Raw genomic sequence first — 18201 nt, 5'->3', positions numbered from 1 at the left:
TGCTCAGGAGGGCAGAATTAGAGGAGTGCAGATATCTCGGGGGTGTTGTGGGACTGGAGGAGATTACAGAGATAGGGAGGGGGCGAGGGCCATGGAGGGATTTGAAAACAAGGCTGAGAATTTTGAAATCGAGACATTGCTTAACCGGGAGCCAATGTAGGTCAGCGAGCACAGGGGGTGATGGGTGAGCGGGACTTGGTGTGAGTTAGGACACGGGCAGCTAAGTTTTGGATCACCTCTAATTTACATAGGATAGAATGTGGGAGGTCAGCCAGGAGTGCGTTGGAATAGTCAAGTCTAGAGGTAACAAAGGCATGGATGAGGGCTTCAGCAGCGGATGAGCTGAGGCGGGGCATAGATGGGTGATGCTATGTAGGTGGAAATGTGCGGTCTTAGTTATGCTGTGGATATGTGGTCGAAAGCTCATTTCAGGGTCAAATATGACACCAAGGTTGCCAACAGTCTGGTTCAACCTCAGACAGGAGTTGGGGAGAGAGAGGGAGTCGGTGTCCAGGGAACCGGCATTTATGGCGGGGACCGAAAACAATGGCTTCGGTCTTCCCAATATTCAGTTGGAGAAATTTTCTGCTCATCCAGAACTGTATGTCGGACAAGCAGTCTGACAATTCAGAGATGGTGGAGGGGTCGAGAGAAGCTCCTCTCAACCTCCTGATATTGATCACGAGTTGTTTCATGAAGTACAGACACAGCAACATATAAATATTGTTCACTCTCAAAACATTTCACTTTTACAATGAATGAATAAATCAGACGTAATACCTGTCACGACCACCGGACGTCCCAAAGCACTTTACAGCCAATGAAGTACTTTTGGAGTGTAGTCACTGCTGTAATGTGGGAAATGCGGCAGCCAATTTGCGCTCAGCAAGCTCCCACAAACAGCAATGCGATAATGACGATAATCTAGTGATGCTGATTGAGGGATAAATATTGACCAGGAGACTAGGTAGACCTCCCCTGCTCTTCTTTGAAATATTTCCATGGGATCTTTTACATCCATCTGAGGGAGAAGACGGGGCCTCGGTTTAACATGTCATCTGAGAAACAGTACCTCCGACAGTGCGGCGCTCCCTCAGTACTGCCCCTCTGACAGGGCAGCCCTCCCTCAGTACTGCCCCTCCGACAGTGCGGCGCTCCCTCAGTACTGTCCCTCTGACAGGGCAGCCCTCCCTCAGTACTGCCCCTCCGACAGGGCAGCCCTCCATCAGTACTGCCCCTCCGACAGTGCAGCGCTCCCTCAGTGCTGCCCCTCTGACAGGGCAGCCCTCCCTCAGTGCTGCCCCTCCGACAGTGCAGCGCTCCCTCAGTACTACCCCTCCGACAGTGCAGCACTCCCTCAGACAGTGCACTGGGAGTGTCAGCCTAGATTTATGTACTCAACTCCCTGGAGTGGGACTTGAACCCACAACCTTCTTGACTTAGGGGTGAGAGTGCTGCCCACTGAGCCACTGCTGACACTCAGGTTTCACCTGTGCAAAGTTCTCTTAACCACTGTAACGGTTAGAATCTAGCGTTGTATGCACACATCCAGCCAAATGGAAGGAATTAAATGGAGGCCAGCTATGAGAACATGAGCTTGTATATCCAGGCATTCAATGCCTGCCATGATTGGGTTGTAGCGATACAAATTGGATTGTAGCGACTGACGGAACTACTGTTCAATGGGCTGCAAGGTGTGTCTGCTGGAGCATGGTAACAAGGCACTCACTCATTTAGCAGTGAGTTGTGCAACTTGCCATGTGACATCCATCGCCTGTCCCGCCCCGCCCCAGCTTATCAACGCTCGTTGGTTGTAACAACCGAGACCACGCGCCTCGGATGGGGAAGCAAGTGCGGTTTCTCTGAGGTCCACGAGCTCCAAGGTGACACACCAGGCAACGGAAGTTCAGAACCCTCGGTGACAGACTCAGCGATCCAATACGTGTGCCGGACAGACCCGCGGTATTCCAGGGAGCTGTGGATTATTGACCAAGGCCAGGATGGTCTTCCTCATAGGACAAGTGATCAACAAATGAAGTAGACTCCTGTGGAGGCAAAAAACATGGAATGATTTAAGAATCAGTTGGATTCTGTGAGGAGAGGACTGGTGGGTGAATTCCAGCCCTGAGCTCTTGTCACTTTGCCATTTCTGTCCACCTCCCCTCTTCAAATTCCTCTTGGCCTTCGCTCAGTGATAGCAGTCTTACCTCTGTTCTAGAAGGTTATATATATATATATTTGTATTCGTTCCTGGGATGTGGGCGTCGCTGGAAAGGCCGGCATTTATTGCCCATCCCTAATTGCCCCTTGAGAAGGTGGTGGTGAGCCGCCTTCTTGAACCGCTGCAGTCCGTGTGGTGAAGGTGCTCCCACAGTGCTGTTGGGGAGGGAGTTCCAGGGGTTCTGACCCAGCGACGATGAAGGAAAGGCCGATATATTTCCCAGTCAGGATGGTGTGTGACTGGGAGGGGAACGTGGAGGTGGTGGTGTTCCCATGCGCCTGCTGCCCTTGTCCTTCTAGGTGGTAGAGGTCGCGGGTTTGGGAGGTGCTGCCGAAGAAGCCTTGGCGAGTTGCTGCAGTGCATCTTGTAGATGGTGCACACTGCAGCCACGGTGCAAGTGTTCAAGCTCCACTTCAAGGACTTAAACACTTAGTTTTGGCTTACACCTCTGTACATGACTGAGAGAGTGATGTACTGTCGCAGATGCTATCTTTAGAATGAGATGTTAAACTGTGGCCTGATCCCGCTGGAAAGAAAGAAACGGAGAAAGAAAAAGAAAATGAAAAAGAGAGAATGTAAGAAAGACTTTCCTGACTTCAGGATATTCCAATGTGCATTACAGAACATAAGAACAGAAGAATTAGGAACAGGAGTAGGCCATCTAGCCCCTCGAGCCTGCTCTGCCATTCAACAAGATCACGGCTGATCTGGCCGTGGACTCAGCTCCACTTACCCGCCCGCTCCCCATAACCCTTAATTCCCTTATTGGTTAAAAATCTATCTATCTGTGATTTGAATACATTCAATGAGCTAGCCTCAACTTCTTCCTTGGGCAGAGAATTCCACAGATTCACAACCCTCTGGGAGAAGAAATTCCTTCTCAACTCGGTTTTAAATTGGCTCCCCCGTATTTTGAGGCTGTGCCCCCTAGTTCTAGTCTCCCCTACCAGTGGAAACAACCTCTCTGCCTCTATCTTGTCTATCCCTTTCATTATTTTAAATGTTTCTATAAGATCACCCCTCATCCTTCTGAACTCCAACGAGTAAAGACACAGTCTCCTCAATCTATCATCATAAGGTAACCCCCTCATCTCCGGAATCAGCCGAGTGAATCGTCTCTGTACCCCCTCCAAAGCTAGTATATCCTTCCTTAAGTAAGGTGACCAAAACTGCACGCAGTACTCCAGGTGCGGCCTCACCAATACCCTGTACAGTTGCAGCAGGACCTCCCTGCTTTTGTACTCCATCCCTCTCGCAATGAAGGCCAACATTCCATTTGCCTTCCTGATTACCTGCTGCACCTGCAAACTAACTTTTTGGGATTCATGCACAAGGACCCCCAGGTCCCTCTACACCGCAGCATGTTGTAATTTCTCCCCATTCAAATAATATTCCCTTTTACTGTTTTTTTTCCCAAGGTGGATGACCTCACACTTTCCGACATTGTATTCCATCTGCCAAACCTTAGCCCATTCGCTTAACCTATCTAAATCTCTTTGCAGCCTCTCTGAGTCCTCTACACAACCCGCTTTCCCACTAATCTTAGTGTCATCTGCAAATTTTGTTACACTACACTCTGTCCCCTCTTCCAGGTCATCTCGTATTGGACTGTTCAGCCACCTAAGGACTCATTTTAAGAGCGGAAGCAAGTCTTCCTTGATTCCAAGGGACTGCCTATGATGATGATGAATTTAATAAAAGTAAAATGAAGAACAAACTGGCGACACACTGCATTCCCTCACCACAGATTCCATCCCCCTCCCCGGCCACTGTCTCAGGCTGGAGCAGACTGTTTGCAACCTCAGTGTCCTGTTTGACCGCGAGCTGACCTTCTGACCCTATACCCTATGTATCACTAAGATCACCGATTTCCACCGCTGTAACAGTGCCTGTCTCCGCCCCTGCTCCACACTCAACTATTCCAGTTCTCTCCCAGCCGGCATCCCCACCTTCCACCCTCCATAAACTTTGAGCTCATCCAAACCTCTGGTGCCCGTGTCCTAACCCGCACCGAGTCCTGATCACCCACCACTCCTGTGCCCACCCACCTTACGTTGGCCGTTTTCAATGCCCAACATAAGGCTCTTGTAACTGACGCTATCTCTCTGCCTGGCTGGTCACACATGCTCAACATTATGGCTTTGTGTTCGACCTCGATTGAAGCTTCATACACCACACCCAATCCACCACCAAAACGGGCTGCCATTTCGCTATCGGCGGTTTTGCAGTCCCACCTGGGTCACAGTTATACCTCGATCACTTCCTCTTGCTGGCCTTCCATTGTCCACCAATTCCAACGTTGCAAAATACTCCGTCCTGTGTCCAGTCCCACGCCCAGCAGCCTTGTCCGCACTGGCTCCCGATCCAATCTAAAATCTCCCTCACTGTCAAATCTCAACCTGGTTTTATTCCTCCCTGTTTCAGCAACACCCTGCCGCCTTGCATCCCACCAACAGCTGGCCTCTGGTGCATCGTTGCTCCACCATGGGATTAAAGGGACCTCAGGTGCCTAATGGGCTACGGGATGGGAGTCCGAGATTAGCAATGAATGGATGGTTTTCTGACCGGAGAGAAGTATGCGGTAGGGTCCCCCAGGACTCGGTATCAGGACCAGGGCTTTTCTTGTTAAATATAAATGAGCTGGACTTGGTATGGGGAGTCCAATTTCAAAGTTTGTGGATGATATAAAACTTGGCACTAGATTAAATCGTGAGGAGGAGGGGCGCAGACTTCAGGAGGATAGTGACATGCCGGCAAAATGGGCAGACATGTGGCAGAAGCAGTTTAATGCAGATAAGTGTGAAGTGATGCACTTTGGGAGGAACAACATGGAGAGGCAGTGTAATCTAAATGGTCCTATTTTGAGGGGGGTGCAAGATCAGAGGGACCTGGGGATGCATATTCACAAATCTTTGAAGGTGGTGGGGTAAATTGATAAGGTGGTTAAGAAAATGTGCAGGATATTTGGCTTTGTAAATAGGGGCATTGAATACAAAAGCCATGTTAAATCTTTACAAATCACTGGTTAGGCCTCAGCTGGAGTTTTGTGTACAATTCTGTCACTGCGCTTTAGGAAATATGTCAAGGCCTTGGAGAGGGTGCAGAGGAGGTTTACCAGGATGATACCAGGGATGAGGGACTTCAATTATGTGGAGGGACTGGAGAAGCTGGGATTGTTCTCCTTAGAGCAGAGAAGTTTATGGGGAGACCAAATAGAGGTGTTCACAATTATGAGTGGGTTGATAAAACAAGTGGGGAGAGACTGGCAAGTGGTTCAGGATCCATTGATCATCGATCTAAAATCACTGGAAAAGAATTGGAGGGGAAACGAGGAGAATTTTTTCAACAGGAGGTAGTTAAGATCTGGAACGGACGACCTGAAATGGTGGTGGAAGGAAATGCCTTAGGACATTTCAAAAGAGAATGGGACATGTACTTGAAGAGACTAATTTGCAGGGTTATGGGGAAGAAATATAGAAACATAGAAAGTAGGTGCAGGAGTAGGCCATTCGGCCCTTCGAACCTGCATCACCATTCAATAAGATCATGGCTGATCATTCCCTCAGTACCCCTTTCCTGCTTTCTCTCCATACCCCTTGATCCCTTTAGCCGTAAGGGCCATATCTAACTCCCTCTTGAATATACCCAACAAACTGGCATCAATAACTCTCTGCGGTAGAGAATTCCACAGGTTAACAACTCTCTGAGTGAAGAAGTTTCTCCTCATCTCAGTCCTAAATGGCTTATCCCTTATCCCAAGACTGTGACCCCTGGTTCTGGACTTCCCCAACATCGGGAACACTCTCCCTGCATCTAACCTGTCCAGTCCCCTCAGAATTTTATATGTTTCTATGAGATCCCCTCTCATCCTTCTAAACTCCAGTGAATACAGGCCCAGTCGATCCAGTCTCTCCTCATATGTCAGTCCTGCCATCCCGGGAATCAGTCTGGTGAACCTTCGCTGCACTCCCTCAATAGCAAGAACATCCTTCCTCGGAGGCTGGGGTGTGGGCCTAAATTGGACAAAAAGCCGGCACAGGTACGACGGGCCGAATGGCTTCCTTCTATCAGCCACCTCAAGCCGACTCTCTGGTACACGTTCCTTAAACCTTTCTGCCTATCTGTGTTCTGACCTCCTTTAAAAACCTCAAAACCAATCAGTTTGCCCAAATAATCAATTATCCCTCTACTCTCTATACCTAAACATGGTGACGGTTGCTCTACCTATCTCGCTGTAGGGAGTGTTTTCTGGGCTAAAAGCCCTATATGAATGTAAATTGTTGTTGTAAATCCTTTGCGGGTGAAAGAGCAGGCATACGAGGAATGAGATTCCTAATCCATCGTTATCTGATGATCACAAGAGTAGTGGTGAGATCTAATCAGTGGTGAACAAAATTAAAGACAGCACTTCCTGATAACTCTGTGGGTAACTACATTGCGTAACGCGATACTGAACCAGAATGATAAGGAAAGTTCCATATGTGATCCACACTCCAACCTGACTTACTGATTTTCCTCAGTGACCCTGGGCTACAGAGGGGGGAGAATTACTCAGCCAGAGATCGCACTCCTGATGTCCGCCTGGTGACCCCTGGTGGAAGTGCTTATGTTCCAGTCGGTATTCTGCTCGCTCTCTGCCCCTCTCCCTTTTCGAACTCCCTATCTAAGCTTACATGTGCGAAATGGCCACTTCGCAAGAGCCAGCATCAGTCACATAGAAACATAGAAACATAGAAAATAGGTGCAGGAGTAGGCCATTCGGCCCTTCTAGCCTGCACCGCCATTCAATGAGTTCATGGCTGAACATGCAACTTCAGTACCCCATTCCTGCTTTCTCACCATACCCCTTGATTCCCCTAGTAGTAAGGACTTCATCTAACTCCTTTTTGAATATATTTAGTGAATTGGCCTCAACTACTTTCTGTGGTAGAGAATTCCACAGGTTCACCACTCTCTGGGTGAAGAAATTTCTCCTCATCTCAGTCCTAAATGGCTTCCCCCTTATCCTTAGACTGTGTCCCCTGGTTCTGGACTTCTCCAACATTAGGAACATTCTTCCTGCATCTAACCTGTCTAACCCCGTCAGAATTTTAAACGTTTCTATGAGGTCCCCTCTCATTCTTCTGAACTCCAGTGAATACAAGCCCAGTTGATCCAGTCTTTCTTGATAGGTCAGTCCCGCCATCCCAGGAATCAGTCTGGTGAACCTTCGCTGCACTCCCTCAACAGCAAGAATGTCCTTCCTCAGGTTAGGAGACCAAAACTGTACACAATACTCCAGGTGTGGCCTCACCAAGGCCCTGTACAATTGTAGCAACACCTCCCTGCCCTTGTACTCAAATCCCCTCGCTATGAAGGCCAACGTGCCATTTGCTTTCTTAACCGCCTGCTGTACCTGCATGCCAACCTTCAATGACTGATGTACCATGACACCCAGGTCTCTTTGCACCTCCCCTTTTCCTAATCTGTCACCATTCAGATAATAGTCTGTCTCTCTGTTTTTACCACCAAAGTGGATAACCTCACATTTATCCACATTATACTTCATCTGCCATGCATTTGCCCACTCACCTAACCTATCCAAGTCGCTCTGCAGCCTCATAGAATCCTCCTTGCAGCTCACACTGCCACCCAACTTAGTGTCATCCGCAAATTTGGAGATACTACATTTAATCCCCTCGTCTAAATCATTAATGTACAGTGTAAACAGCTGGGGCCCCAGCACAGAACCTTGCGGTACCCCACTAGTCACTGCCTGCCATTCTGAAAAGTCCCCATTTACTCCTACTCTTTGCTTCCTGTCTGACAACCAGTTCTCAATCCATGTCAGCACAATACCCCCAATCCCATGTGCTTTAACTTTGCACATTAATCTCTTGTGTGGGACCTTGTCGAAAGCCTTCTGAAAGTCCAAATATACCACATCAACTGGTTCTCCCTTGTCCACTCTACTGGAAACATCCTCAAAAAATTCCAGAAGATTTGTCAAGCATGATTTCCCTTTCACAAATCCATGCTGACTTGGACCTATCATATTACCTCTTTCCAAATGCACTGCGATGACATCCTTAATAATTGATTCCATCATTTTACCCACTACCGATGTCAGGCTGACCGGTCTGTAATTCCGTTTTCTCTCTCCCTCCTTTTTTTTTTTAAAGTGGGGTTACATTGGCTACCCTCCACTCCATTGGAACTGATCCAGAGTCAATGGAATGTTGGAAAATGACAGTCAATGCATCCACTATTTCCAAGGCCACCTCCTTAAGTACTCTGGGATGCAGTCCATCAGGCCCTGGGGATTTATCGGCCTTCAATCCCATCAATTTCCCCAACACGATTTCCCGACTAATAAGGATTTCCCTCAGTTCCTCCTCCTTACTAGACCCTCCGACCCCTTTTATATCCGGAAGGTTGTTTGTGTCCACCTCAGTGAATACCGAACCAAAGTACTTGTTCAATTGGTCCGCCATTTCTTTGTTCCCCGTTATGACTTCCCCTGATTCTGACAGCAGGGGACCTACATTTGTCTTTACTAACCTTTTTCTCTTTACATATCTATAGAAACTTTTGCAATCCGTCTTAATGTTCCCTGCAAGTTTCTTCTCGTACTCCATTTTCCCTGCCCTAATCAAACCCTTTGTCCTCCTCTGCTGAGTTCTAAATTTCTCCCAGTCCCCGGGTTCGCTGCTATTTCTGGCCAATTTGTATGCCACTTCCTTGGCTTTAATACTATCCCTGATTTCCCTTGATAGCCACGGTTGAGCCACCTTCCCTTTTTTATTTTTACGACAGACAGGAATGTACAATTGTTGTAGTTCATCCATGCGGTCTCTAAATGTCTGCCATTGCCCATCCACAGTCAACCCCTTCAGTATCATTCGCCAATCTATCCTAGCCAATTCACGTCTCATACCTTCAAAGTTACCCTTCTTTAAGTTCTGGGCCATGGTCTCTGAATTAACTATTTCATTCTCCATCCTAATGCAGAATTCCACCATATTATGGTCACTCTTCCCCAAGGGGCCTCGCACAACGAGATTGCTAATTAATCCTCTCTCATTACACAACACCCAGTCTAAGATGGCCTCCCCCCCTAGTTGGTTCCTCGACATATTGGTCTAAAAAACCATCCCTTATGCACTATAGGAAATCCTCCTCCACCGTATTGCTTCCAGTTTGGTTAGCCCAATCTATGTGCATATTAAAGTCACCCATTATAACTGCTGCATCTTTATTGCACGCACCCCTAATTTCATGTTTGATGCCCTCCCCAACATCACTATTACTGTTTGGAGGTCTTTACACAACTCCCACAGACTTAAGGAATTGGAAAAAACCATTAGAATGATCATAGAATAATAAAAATTTATGGCACAGGAGGCCATTCAGCCCATTGTGTTTCTGCCGGCCAATCCCACTTTCCAGCTCTGGGTCCGTAGCCCTGTAGGTTACAGTACTTCAGGTGCACATCCAAGTACTTTTTAAATGTGGTGAGGGTTTCAGCCTCTACCACCCTTTCAGGCCGCGAGTTCCAGACCCTCACCACCCTCTGGGTGAAGAAATATTTCCCCTCAAAACCTCCCCCCAATTACTTTAAATCTATGCCCCTGGTTGTTGACCCCTATGCTAAGGGAAATAGGTCCTTCCTATCCAATCATAACTTTATACACCTCAAATAGGAACATAACATAAGAACATAAGAAGTAGGAGCAAGAGTCGGCCATTTGGCCCCTCGAGCCTGCTCTGCCATTTAATAAGATCATGGCTGATCTGATCATGGACTCAGCTCCACTTCCCTGCCTGCTCCCCATAACCCTTTATTCCCTTATTCCCTTATTGCTCAAAAATCTGTCTATCTCCGCCTTAAATATATTCAATGACCCAGCCTCCACAGCTCTCTGGGGCAGAGAATTCATAGAAACATAGAAAATAGGTGCAGGAGTAGGCCATTCGGCCCTTCTAGCCTGCACCGCCATTCAATGAGTTCATGGCTGAACATGCAACTTCAGTACCCCATTCCTGCTTTCTCACCATACCCCTTGATTCCCCTAGTGGTAAGGACTTCATCTAACTCCTTTTTGAATATATTTAGTGAATTGGCCTCAACTACTTTCTGTGGTAGAGAATTCCACAGGTTCACCACTCTCTGGGTGAAGAAATTTCTCCTCATCTCGGTCCTAAATGGTTTCCCCCTTATCCTTAGACTGTGTCCCCTGGTTCTGGACTTCTCCAACATTATGAACATTCTTCCTGCATCTAACCTGTCTAACCCCGTCAGAATTTTAAACGTTTCTATGAGGTCCCCTCTCATTCTTCTGAACTCCAGTGAATACAAGCCCAGTTGATCCAGTCTTTCTTGATAGGTCAGTCCCGCCATCCCGGGAATCAGTCTGGTGAACCTTCGCTGCACTCCCTCAATAGCAAGAATGTCCTTCCTCAGGTTAGGAGACCAAAACTGTACACAATACTCCAAGTGTGGCCTCACCAAGGCCCTGTACAATTGTAGTAACACCTCCCTGCCCCTGTACTCCAATCCCTTCGCTATGAAGGCCAACATGCCATTTGCTTTCTTAACCGCCTGCTGTACCTGCATGCCAACCTTCAATGACTGATGTACCATGACACCCAGGTCTCGTTGCACCTCCCCTTTTCCTAATCTGTCGCCATTCAGATAATAGTCTGTCTCTCTGTTTTTACCACCAAAGTGGATAACCTCACATTTATCCACATTATACTTCATCTGCCATGCATTTGCCCACTCACCTAACCTATCCAAGTCGCTCTGCAGCCTCATAGCATCCTCCTTGCAGCTCACACTGCCACCCAACTTAGTGTCATCCGCAAATTTGGAGATACTACATTTAATCCCCTCATCTAAATCATTAATGTACAGTGTAAACAGCTGGGGCCCCAGCACAGAACCTTGCGGTACCCCACTAGTCACTGCCTGCCATTCTGAAAAGTCCCCATTTACTCCTACTCTTTGCTTCCTGTCTGACAACCAGTTCTCAATCCATGTCAGTACACTACCCCCAATCGCATGTGCTTTAACTTTGCACATTAATCTCTTGTGTGGGACCTTGTCGAAAGCCTTCTGAAAGTCCAAATATACCACATCAACTGGTTCTCCCTTGTCCACTCTACATCCTCAAAAAATTCCAGAAGATTTGTCAAGCATGATTTCCCTTTCACAAATCCATGCTGACTTGGACCTATCATATCACCTCTTTCCAAATGCACTGCTATGACATCCTTAATAATTGATTCCATAATTTTACCCACTACCGATGTCAGGCTGACCGGTCTAGAATTCCCTGTTTTCTCTCCCTCCTTTTTTAAAAAGTGGGGTTACATTGGCTACCCTCCACTCCATAGGAACTGATCCAGAGTCAATGGAATGTTGGAAAATGACTGTCAATGCATCCACTATTTCCAAGGCCACCTCCTTCCACAGATTTACAACCCTCTGAGAAGAAATTCCTCCTCATTTCAGTTTTAAATGGGCAGCCCCTTATTCCCTTATTCTGAGACTATGTCCCCTAGTTTTAGTTTCCCCTATGAGTGGAAATATCTTCTCTGCATCCATCTTGTCGAGCCCCCTCATTATCTTATATGTTTCGATAAAATCACCTCTCATTCTTCTGAACTCCAATGAGTAGAGGCCCAACCTACTCAACCTATCTTCATAAGTCAACCCCGTCATCTCCGGAATCAACCCACTGAACCTTCTCTGAACAGCCTCCAATGCAAGTGTATCCTTCCTTAAATACGGAGACCAAAACTGTACGCAGTACTCCAGGTGTGCCCTCACCAATACCCTGTACAGTTGTAGCAGAACTTCTCTGCTTTTATACTCTACCCCCTTGCAATAAAGGCCAACATTCCATTAGCCTTCCTGATTACTTGCTGAACCTGCACACTAACTTTTAGTGTTTTCATGTACAAGGACCCCCAGGTCCATCTGTACCGCAGCACTTTACAATTTTTCTCCATTTAAATTATAATTTGCTTTTATATTTTTTCTGCCAAATTGGATAACCTCACATTTTCCCACGTTATACTCCATTTACAAAATGTTTGCTCACTCACTCAGCCTGTCTAGGTCTGTGCAGCAGAGCTGGTCTCCAGTTGTTTTGGTTAACCCTTGCCACTGGACCAAGACCTAGCTCGGTCAAGCCCGTGTGGTGGCTGGTGTGCAACGGTCACCCCACGTTAAAAAAATCCACACACAGGTATCTTCCACCCTTCAATATGTAGTTCGGGATCTGGAATTTTAGGTCCTTCATTGAAACACCTGTGAACTTTTTGACATGGAAGCAAGTCATCCTCGATTTGAGAGACTTCCTATGATGATAATCCCTTTGCAGATTCTGTGTGTCCTCACAACTTGCTTTCCCACTCATCTTTGCATCATCAGCAAACTTGGCTCCATTACACTCGATCCCTTCAGTAAATCATTAATATAGATTGTAAATAGTTGAAGCCCTTGCACTGATCCCTGCGGTGCCCCACTAGTCACTGTTTGCCAACCGGAAAATGACCCATTTATCCCGAATCTCTCCCCTCAGCCTCCTCTGTTCCAAAGCAAACAACCCCAGCCTATCGGATATTAAAATGAGACAAAGGCAAAATACATAAAGGAAAGAGCTAAGAAAGAAGAATAGGCACAAGAAAGCTTCCCAATGGTTCGGCAAGTTTATCCACTGATTGCCTCAGCCATGTATATCAGGTTTGATCACAGCATAAGCTCGAGGAACAGCACCTCATCTTTCGATGAGGCACTTTACAGCCTCCTGGACTCAACATCGAGTTCCACAATTTCAGACCGTAACCTCTGCCTCTGTTTTTTTCCACATGGCAGCTGTTGATTCTGTCATTCCCATTTACACCACTTCTGGACCCATCTTTTGTGTTTTACTTGTCCCGTTACCATCTCCTTTTGCTTTGTACAATTATACCTTTTGTCATTTAATCTCTCCTGTCTTCCATCCTATCACAGACTCTCTTGGCCAATATTTGCCCCTCAATCAACATAACAAAAACCAGATTATCCAGTCATTATCACATTGCTGTGTGTGGGAGCTTGCTGTGCGCAAATTGTCTGCTGCGTTTCCTACATTACAACAGTGACTGCACTCCAAAAGTACTTCATTGGCTGTAAAGCGCTTGGAGACGTCTGGTGGTTGTGAAAGGTGCTATATAAATGCAAGTCTGTCTTTCTTTTTCCCTTCACCCCCTCCCCTGCACCGACACTTGCTTAAAAACCTGTTACATCTCTAACTTTTTCCAGTTCTGATGAAAGATCACAGACCTGAAACGTTAACTCGGTTTCTCTCTCCACAGATGCTGCCCGACCCGCTGAGATTTCCACGTTTTCTGTTTTTATTTTGCTTTTCATCACAGCTTTGATCTCAGCAAGGGCAGCGCACTTTGCCTCAGTGCCCCTGCATTAAAGAGGGGGCAATAGGTCCGTGTTCCCTCTCAGCAACTTCACTGGGAAGTGCACGAGCACGGAGGATCAGAAGAAGCCGTGAGGTCCTCTGCGGTGGAATAGCGAGTCGGCATCCATTGTCCAGCTTTGGACACAAGTAGTGGTCACTCGCGGTAGCAAAGGTTGACTGAACCCAAGTCTTTGGGAAAGCAGGAATGGGAGGGAAAAAAAACTGGTAAGAGGCACAACTGAAACAGAAAAGCTAAGGACCTACAGTACATGCTAAAAAGAAATAGGTTGAGCAGAATACTGGCCAAATTGCTCTTGCTATTCACTGTAATCTCAGTCTATCAACTCATTGAAACATACACAATTCTTGCAGGGATCGACAGGGTAGATGCAGCGAGGATGTTTCCCCCGGGCCGGGGAGTCTAGAACCAGGGGTCACAGTCTCAGGATAAGGGGTCGATTATTTAGGACTGAGATGAGGAGAAATGACTTCACTCAGAGGGTGGTGAATCTTTGGAATTCTCTGCCCCAGAGGGCTGTGGAGGCTCAGTCTTTGAATATATTCAAGACAGAGATCGATAGATTCTTGGACATCAAGGGATATGGGGATCGGGCAGGAAAGTGGAGTTTAGGTCGATGATCAGCCCTGATCTCATTGAATGGCGGAGCAGGCTCGAGGGGCCAAGTGGCCGACTCCTGCTCCTAATTCTTATGTTCTTAATTAGCACGAACCTGTGTCATTGTTCTTCAGTGCTCTTGCAGAGAGCCGGCACGGGCTCGATGGGCTGAATGGCCTCCTTCTGTGCAGTAACCATTCTGTGATTCTGTGATTGGAGCTTCCCTTCCGTTCAGCAAAATCCAAGAGTTAAGTGCTTCCTGCTTTGTGATATTCTGGCATCCATGATGGCAAAAGCTCACGATCCTGGCATCCAAACAATTTCAACCGGATAGGAAGACAATTTGTAAGACGGCATCATGTGAAATAACATAGAAGTAAAAAAAACTGAAGGGCAAATTGAACTGAGTTCTGAATATTTGCCAATAGTGCTACCTCAACCAACATCACCAAAAAAACAGATGATCTGGTCATTATCACATTGCTGTTGTGGGAGCTTGCTGTGCGCAAATTGGCTGCCGCATTTCCCACATTACAACGGTGACTACACATTCAAAAAGTACTTCATTGGCTGTAAAGCGCTTTGGGATATTCAGTGTTCATGAAAGATGTTGTATAAATCTTTCTTTTCTTATGGAGGACATAGAAGTATCTATTATCAATGCTTCCACTGCGGCCAAGGAGGCATTGGCGTCCAAACCTCGAAGACCAAGTCATGGCTGACATCAACTCAGTCAGACAACAGTTACAAGCAACTAGTATGGAGGGATTTGGACACTGCATCAATGCCCGCTATTCTATGGTTACGCAGAGAAGTGAAGAAGAAATGCCGTGGAATAGGAATGGAGCAGCAAGTGCACAGGTCACTAGTAATTCTGCGCCATTCATGTACCCCTGCAGAGGTGGCATTACATGCTATTTTGGAGAGCATTTGAGCCCATACCTGGAGCAGAAGTCCCAGGTTCATCAGGACTACATTGGCTCCCGGTTAAGCAACATCTCGATTTAACAATTTTCATCCTTGTTTTCAAATCCCTCCATGGCCCTCGCCCCTCCCTATCTCTGTAATCTCCTCCAGCCCCACAAACCCCCCCCCCCCGAGATCTCTGCGCTCCTCTAATTCTGCCCTCCTGAGCATCCCTGATTATAATCGTTCCACCATCGGTGGCCGTGCCTTCTGTTGCCTGGGCCCCAAGCTCTCCACCTCTCTACCTCTCTTTCTTCCTTTAAGACACTCCTTAAAACTTACCTCTTTGACCGAGCTTTTGATCATCTGCCTTAATATCTTATGTGGCTCGGTGTCAAATTTTGTTTGATAACGCTCCTGTGTGAAGCGCCTTGGGATATTTTAACTACGTTAAAGGCGCTATATAAATACAAGTTGTTGTTGTTACACAGTGTGCTATCGGGAGTTGGGGACATGCAGGGCCAAGTATAACAATAACAAACTAGGAAAAGTCCAGAAGAAATCAGGCATAAATGCTGCAGTAAAACACATTAAATACATGCACTTCTAGCACGACACTAGATAAAGTTAATTTGCTTTTAATAAATCTTACAATCTATCGCTCATTCATTGTTCAGAAAATAAAAGGGTCAATTGTTCAAGAAGGAGCCTCCCTCCTCCTCCCCCACCCTCCCCCTCCCCCACCCTCCCCCCCCCCCCCCACACTCCACTCCCACCCCCCACTCCCTCCACACTCCACTCCCACCCCCCACTCCCTCCCTCCCTTCCCCCTCCCACACCCCACTCCCACCCCCCACTCCCTCCCTCCTTCCCCCCCCCCCACACTCCACTCCCACCCCCCACTCCCTTCCCCCCCCACACTCCACTCCCAACCCCCTCCCCCCACTCACACTCCACTCCCAACCCCCCTCCCTCCCCCCCCACTCACACTCCCTCCCTCCCCCCCCCACTCACACTCCCTCACTCCCCCACCACACTCCCCCACTCCCTCCCTCCCCACACTCCCTCCCCCCCCCACACCCTCCCTCCCCCCACATACTCCCTCCCCCCACACTCCCCCACCCCACACCCTCCACCCCCACCCCACACCCTCCCTCCCCCACACTCCCCACCCCACACCCTCCCTCCCCACACTCCCTCCCCCCCCACTCCCCACCCCACACCCTCCCTCCCTCCCTCCCCCACTCCCCACTTCCCTTCCCACTCCCCCCCCCACACTCCCCACTCCCCCCCCCCCACACTCCCCACCCCACACTCCCCACCCCACACTCCCCACTCACTCCACCCCCCCACTCACTCCACCCCCCCCACTCCCCACTCACTCCCCCCCCCCCCTCCACTCCCTCCCCCCCCCCCACTCCCCACTCACTCCACCCCCCCCCCACTCCACTCTCCCTCCCCCCGAGAGGCACCTGCTGTATCTGGAAAGTCCCTGTGGCACAAAGTTGGGGTACAGTGGGGAATGGCAATGCATTGCACATCGTTAACTCTCCCTGCACGCCTTCGTGGATCAAGTGGGATACATATCAACAGCTTCCCTGCTATTTCTTGCACCCTGCATAACTCCTTGTGTTGTAAACGCACAAACATAATAGGAGCAGGAGTCGGCCATTCGGCCCCTCGAGCCTGCTCCGCCATTCACTAAGATCCCGGCCGATCATCGACCTCACCTCCACTTTCCCGCCCGTTCCTCACATCCCTCGATTCCCCGAGAGTCCAAAAATCCATCGATCTCAGCCGAATATACTCCACGACTGAGCCTCCACAGCCCTCTGGGGCTTCTCTTCAATAGCCTTGAACAAATCCTGAACACGCAAATTGTTTGCTGGGGCTAACCTTTGCACACACGTTACAGAGCACGCCAGCAGAGGTCTACTATTGTATGTTTCTGCGAGTATTCCTCCATTGTTCACTCAAATCTACACTTTTTTTTTTTAAAGTTAAGGATTATAAACAGATTTTTTAAAAAGGGGAGAAATCATCCTTCTGTTTTCCACGGCCCAGTATTGAGGAGAGCAAAATGGAATTGGACACGAGAATTCCTTCATTCCTTTCATCGGACAGGATCATTTAACCGAACAGAAAGAAAGACTTGCATTTATATAGCGCCTTCCATGACCACCGGACGTCCCAAAGCGCTTTACAGCCAATGAAATACTTTTGGAGTGTAGTCACTGTTGTAATGTGGGAAACGCGGCAACCAATTTGTGCACAGCAAGCTCCCACACACAGCAATGTGATAATGACCAGATAATCTGTTTTAGTGATGTTGATTGAGGGATAAATATTGGGCCCAGGACACCGGGGATAACTCCCCTGCTCTTCTTCGAAATAGTGGCCGTGGGATCTTTTACGTCCACCTGAGAGAGCAGATGGGGCCTCGGTTTAACGTCTCAGCTGAAAGATGTCATTATATCACAATGGCACTCGAAAAAAAATTAATAGGCCCAACTGGAATGGGATAACTAAATTTTAAGTAAATGAATAGATAAAAGTATCCAATGACAATCTCGAGTCACCTCTCACAATACATGTTTATGTGGAGTATAGGCACGACACGATTACCCCATGCCAAATTTAACATGAACTATTTGCCCCTCAGATATAAAGCAGCTTCTACTAAAGGGAATGATTTTGTGTTGAAGTATGGAGAGGATGAGGGTCAGGGCTGTTTGGTCATTTACAAGGGTGACTGTATTGGCCAGACTAGAAGTCGGTGAGAATTCAAAAGCATTGCAGCAATATTAATTAAACCTTCCGAGTTTCAATCGACAGAAAACCCAAGAATAAATATATCAGACAAAACCAAGGATAAATGGGATGTTCCAATCATTTTTCAATGTGGGAGCATGTTTAAAGAGGGAAAATTGTATTAGTTTGAAACTGACTCTCAATTTTTCTTTTTGTGCCAATTTTCTTCTCTCCAGTGGGTCGGGCGTGTCATAAATCCTTGA

General features: G+C 47.6%; 1 long non-coding RNA gene across 1 annotated transcript; it reads right to left on the bottom strand.

Annotated features, from left to right (window-relative positions):
* Positions 1-1761: 1761 nt before the first annotated feature.
* LOC139279269 (uncharacterized) lies at positions 1762-14742 on the bottom strand. Its single transcript, XR_011596434.1, has 3 exons — positions 14397-14742; positions 2208-2747; positions 1762-2045 (listed from the first exon to the last, which is right to left on the bottom strand). It is a non-coding gene; the product is annotated as an uncharacterized lncRNA (long non-coding RNA).
* Between the last annotated feature and the right edge of the window lie 3459 nt (positions 14743-18201).

Source organism: Pristiophorus japonicus, chromosome 14 (assembly GCF_044704955.1).
Source record: "Pristiophorus japonicus isolate sPriJap1 chromosome 14, sPriJap1.hap1, whole genome shotgun sequence".
Lineage (NCBI taxonomy): Eukaryota > Metazoa > Chordata > Chondrichthyes > Pristiophoridae > Pristiophorus > Pristiophorus japonicus.
This window is presented reverse-complemented; position numbering and strand designations above follow the sequence as displayed.